Here is a 6,540-nt window from a genome sequence, read left to right on the forward strand (position 1 = left end):
TAATGTCTCAAATTTGATATAGTTTTTATAGTTTGAACTTACTCTTTGAGCCTTGTGAAAAACATTTCCAAAATATTTATTTTAAATATCTTGTGAACTTATGCTGAATACAGCTAGAACCTATTAAATCGATGGATAGTGAGTATGACATACTTTGCTTAATATTATACATAGAATGTAGTATTTCATATAAATATTTTAAGCTATGTTCTAATATTTGAATAAGAGTAGGAATTTTATTGTGTGTATGTGTTCCAGATGTTTCTAAATTTCAAGAAATGGAGAAGTGGTGCAAAGAGTGGTGATTACCATATTAAAGGAATAAGATGATGAAGACCGATCATGGCAAAGGAAGCACATATTTGTTCCTATGAATAAGTCACTCCTGCAAAGGAGTTATAGTTCCAGAAAAACCAAGAAGACTTGACTTGAAATATTTCCTGCAAGTTGTAATTATGTTGCTTAGTCAATGTTCTATGTCACGGTTAATGTTCCTCCTTCTTTTCTAGCAATGTTTGTTCGTGGCTTTTACGTCATATTTTTAATAAGTATCTAATCCTCCATATAATGGATTTCATATTGTCTTTGAAAAGGAGAGAAAAAGTAATGAAGAAATAGGCAATGCTAGTTTAAGATTCAGAAGTTACTCTTTTCTATTCTTCATGAATTATTTAGTGATGTAATCAAAGAAATATTTTAATGAGAGAGTGATTTTGAAATACCTATTGTGTTTTTAGTTAGTTGAAGCTACCAAGGGGGCCCACTTGGGAGGTGGAATAGATTTAGGTAGAGTAGATTCATTCCTTCTAATTTCTTGTTTAAAGATAGATTTACTATATTAGTCCTACAACATTGTTACTATGAAAGTTCCTACAACACTCGTGGAAAATGATTATGGTGGATGTTTGAATTGTTAACTAGTTTAGAATTCATTTTCTGAAGTTTTCTACCATTATTTGTTGTTAGTATGATTGTGTTTACTATTATATATCAATAGTATAGATTCTTTTCATGCATTTTACCTTCCTACAACATAGGTGTTAAGATTCTTGAAGGAACTAAGTGCACATATCATGCTGATCCATTTTAAGTCCTACATCCCTGGGTTAACAATTAAAGTGTATTTCATGATAGAATATATAGTTTTCAAAATAGACATAGTATCCTTGAGAGGAATTATGGTGGGATTATCTTCATCTATTATGGAACCGTACACCATCCACAAAATGGGATTGCTAAAAGGAGAAACAGATCTATAATGGAATATGCTAGAACACTCATGATGGAGATGTTGCTATGAAATACTGGAGAGAAGTTGTAAGTGTTGTTGTATATACCTTAAACTGTGTGGAAATCAAGAAAGGTGCTCATTCAACACCTTTTGAACTATGGTATGGATATCCACCAAATGTAAAATACTTTAAGGTATTTGGAAGTAAATGTTACATTTTTAAATATGTTAGAAATATTAAGCTTGATACAAAAAGTGAAGAAGATATATTCCTAGGATATTTCATAAGAAGAAAAGCTTACAAGTGTTTGAATACTAACACTAACAAAATTATGGAAAGTGCAAATGTGAATTTTGATGAGTATACAGAGGTGCATGAGGCTGAAAATATGAAAGAACTAGAAGAATACAAATCATTTATATATTTTTATGAATGAATGCCTATTGAAGAATATGTTGCAAATCAAGTTACAAACCCATAGTAAATTTTAGTGACTGCCGAGTCACATCTTGTGAATGTTGAGTTGCATTTAGGAACCGAGTTGCATTCAGATGTCGAGTTACACAATGAAGAAGATGTACATTTTGATTATGAGATTAGTACACATGAAAGAGATGCTAAGATACCTAACAAAAATGTACATAGTGATTTTGAAGCTAAAAGAAAAAATGAAGAAACAAGAATTGAGCTAAGATTGTCCAAATATGTCAAAAGACATCATCCTACTAATCAAATCATTGGAGATAGAGATGTCAGAACAATGACAAGAAATAGATTGAGAAGTGAATCATGTTTGTTGAGCATGAAGGAACCCAAAATAGTGAAAGATGCATTAGAAGATGTGGACTGGTACAAAGCCATGGAAGAAGAAATTGAATAGATAGAGAAGAATAAAACATGGAGTCTAGTTCCTAGACTAGAAGACAAAAATGTGATTAACACAAGTGGGTATTCTGAAAAAAACTAGATAAAAATGGTGAAGTCACAAGGAACAAAAAAAGATTAGTATTTAAGGGATATGCACAAGAAGGAGTGAGGACTCTACTTGCTTATTCTATATACAAAGGTTTCAAACTTTATTAGATGGATGTTAAATCTATATTTTTGAATGACATACTAAAGGAAGAAGTTTACAGAGAATAGTTAGAAGGTTTTGTTGATGATAACAATAAGAATATGGTATGTAGATTGCACAAAGCTCTATATGGTTTGAAATAAGCACCTAGATCATGGTATGAGAGACTTCATACTTATCTTATGAAGATTGGATTTGAAAGGATTGATGATAACAACAATTTGTACATAAAGACAGAGAAAGGCAAAGACATATTGCTATCTAAAATATTTGTTGATGATATCATATTTGGAGGTCAAGATGCTTTATGTAAGAATTTTGCAAATCAGATAAAGCAAGAATTTGAAATGTCTATGTTTGAAGAAATCAAATTTTTTGTGGGATTGCAAGTCTATCAGATGAAGTATGGTATATACAGCACTCGGTCAAAGTATGTTAAATAAATATTAAATTTTTTTAGTTTAGAGGATTCCAAACCAGTAAGTACACCTATGGTGACAGGACACAAGTTGTCAAAGAATGATGATTTTGCTAAATTGAATCAAACATTATACAGGTCTATGATTGGCAAATTGCACTATGTAGTACATAGAAGACCTCATATTGCATTATCTATAGGGATAGTTGCAAGATTGTTTGCTAATCCTAGGGAGAATCACTTAATGGTTGTGAAGAGAATAATGAGATATCTAAAAAGAACAAAAGAGTTTGGTCTATACTACAAGAAGAATAACAAGTTTGAATTAAGAGTCTACACTAATGTTGATTGGGCTAGAAAAATTGATGACATAAAGAGCACCAATGGAGGAGTATTTTTCTTAGGCAAGAGACTAGTTACATGGACTAGCAAGTAATAAAGTTGTACTTCACAATCTACTGTTGAAGCTGAATATGTTGTTACTACTATAAACTGCACAAACATTGTATGGATCAAATAGCTACTCAAAGGAATGAAGGGAAGAAATCATAGAACTACTGATACTTTATTGTGATAATACAAGTGCTATCAATATATTAAAAAAACCCAGTGATGCACACCAAGACAAAGCACATTGCAATCAAGTATCATTACTTGAGAGAGTTAGTTCAAGATAAAGAGGTGAAGATAGAGTATGTTAACTCAAAGGAGCAAATTGCTGATATTTTCACAAAACCTTTACCCAAGGATGCTCACAAGTATCTAAGAGGTAAACTAGGGGTGATACCCCTATCAAAGGTTATCTAAATAGCAAGAGGAGTTCCCTACATCAAAAAAGATGATATTCATATGTTACACATTGATATAGAGGATCTTACTTTAGGAGCTACCTAAAGTAATCACAGAGTTGAAACTCCAAATTAGTCACAAACAAGGTGACAAAGGGAGAAGCTAAAGAAACTGCAAAAGCTTATATCTGCATGTTTTAAGATGACAAGTTTTTGGTATATGTCTTTGGCATTGTTGTCAAAGAGGGAGAGGGTACATTAAACTAATCATCATCATAAAAGGGAGATCTATTGATCAGAAAGAGAGAAAGTACATTAAAAGGAGAAAGTACATCAAAAGGAGAAAGTAAATTAGAGAAAGATATCAAGGGTTGAGTCAGAATAGAGAAAATAGATATTGATCAGAGAGCCAAAATTTATAATCATAGAGGGAGATATTTCTTATAAATACTGAGGGAGAAAGTATAAGAGATTTTTTTCAAAGAAGCTAGAGAAGCTATTGATCTTAGAGGGAGATCATATAATTGTTGATGTTGCTGACTAGAAGAAGACACATGTACATAAGAAAGAGGGAGAAATCCTTTTCTACCTAGTAAGAGGGAGATACAAGAAGGGACTCTAAGGGACTAATAAGAAATAATTTTGTAACCTAATCAGAAGTTGGAAGTTGTTGATAGAGGGAGAAATTTTGATACAAATTTTCTTTTTGGTATTGTCCTATGGTTTTAACCTAGTCAGTTTGCTTGAACAAGATGTTCACCATTTGATTGACTTGGTTGATCAGTTTGGTTTGCCATTAATGCCAAAGAGGTAGATTGTTGAAATATGATCATTGTTGAAAAAAGATTATTGAAAGAGGGAGATTGTTGAAGAAGACTATGTTTCAATCATTATTTTTTCACTAATGTCAAACCTGCTATTTGCTAGTAAGACAACTACTTATAGGATTCAAGTACTATCACTTAGTTGATTAATTAAGAGGATTTGATCAATAAGAGGTAACAATAGCACCTAGAGAAAAGGTTGAGTTATGATTATGTAATGAAGTAGAAAGATTAGTTAAGACAGTGATGATATGATGTATTGATAGTCTACTTAAGGTTACAAATGTTGGCTAAATTAAGATAGTTTAGAAGAACAAGTTACATAAAGTTTTTTTGCTAAGCTTGACTAAGTGGATAGTAGGTGTTGAGAAAAGTCAGTGCAAGCTGATTAGAAAGTTAGTTGGAGTCAAGTGAAAGAAAATACTAGTGGATGTCGAGTAAGATAGTTGATGCCGAGTAAAGTTTAGTTGATGTCGAGCATCAATAAACTTTAGTTGGTGCCAAGTGATTTTATAGTTGATGCTGAGCAATGCAGTATGTGTCGAGCATCAGAAGGTTAATAATGTTGAGTTGCTGCATTATGTTAAAGATCAAAGATTCATCGAATCTAAGCCGACAAGTTTGTTTTCTTGAAACTTTTGAACTAGGAGAAAGATAAGATTGATGAACTAGTGGCACATAATTTGATGTAAACCATTTTTGAGGTGAATTCAAATGGATTCTAGGAGAAGCTTCTAGAAGAGATACAAGATATGGGGTAGATACATTGTTTCCTACCTAATCCATCTGAACCCTAATTTTGACGATGGAAAATCACTGGAAAAATATCCTAATTTCCTATTTATAGGAATGTCTAGTCATGAAGCAAAAAATTGTCATGTGCGAGAACCTAAGGAGGAGGAGTCAAGGGTTTTTCTTGATCAAGTGACCCAAGAGAAGAGTCTATAATGGCATGTTAAGAAAGAAGGCTTAAGTAGATGAATGCTTGAAGGGTGAACAAGCTATCAGAGCTACAAAGTATGAAGGCCAAGAAAAATTGAGGACTGAATAGAGATCTATAATTTGCAAGAGAAGTTGTAAGTTGTATCAGATCAAAGCTCTACTATTACTCTCTAACAATTGTATCAATCTAGGGTAAATCCTTTAGATTAAGGTTGACCTAAAAATCATTTGTAAATCCTTTAACCAGGTGGCATTCCAAGTTAATGGCCTAAAGTCCTCTAACAAGGCTCACTTCTAATAAGGTGATTGAAATCTCTTAACCGGGTCACATTTAACAGTGTGTATTGTAACCTTTAATAGGGTTGACCTTTCATAGGGCATCACTTCAAAAGAGTGAAAAGGAGTATCATGTTACTGGTGGTCTTTCCCAAATTGGGTTTCCACATAAATCATCATGTCAAGTGTGTTGATGAATCTATTATGTTTCATGCTTTACATTTTTGCAAGTTGATTTGAGAGTAACATACAAGTTTTAGTGATTGCATGAATGGGTATGAATGTTTTATTGGTTCACTAAGCTGTGAAATTTTTTATTTCTACATCTAGACCTTGGATCACCTAATCAATTGATGGCTCAAAATCTATTCTCTTATATTACGTGTATGACTGACATCTACCTTTTTGGTCTGCAAAGAAAATGAGTTTTTATTCATGTGATTGTCAGATGGAATAACCAATTGCCTCAAATCCATTTTGGTGCTCACGATATGTATTATCTGTAACTCTCTTCATCGACTATTCTCAGTCTATTTGTATGTGTGAAACAATTTATCATATTTTACCATTTTAAGCATCAATAATGTGTTCGTTGAATTATATAGTTTTGCATAGATATTGATCTACTCCTTCCAATCATTTTTGATGAGTGGTTTAATAGCTGAATTCCAATGGTATATAAGCAGTTTCTATTCTTCCTTTAATTAATGTCTTCGATTGTCAATTTTATGAACCACATTCTATGGGTGTTGAATTTAACGTGCAACTGCATTTCTAAATATAAATGGGAAATTTTCCTTATTGTCTAAGAGTAGTGAGTAATAATATTCTTTGTCCATATGCCATTGCAATTGCTAAGCATATAACTCTATTCACAAATTATCATCTATATCCTTATGTTTCCTATCTTCCATGCTCAACATCTATTCAGTATTGTCCTTCTTATCTACTAACTACCTCTATTCTAATGTGATGCAAATTGTCT

This window comes from Cupressus sempervirens, chromosome 5 (assembly GCF_028749045.1).
Source record: "Cupressus sempervirens isolate cs-2001-9-10 chromosome 5, ASM2874904v1, whole genome shotgun sequence".
In the NCBI taxonomy this organism is placed as follows: domain Eukaryota; kingdom Viridiplantae; phylum Streptophyta; class Pinopsida; order Cupressales; family Cupressaceae; genus Cupressus; species Cupressus sempervirens.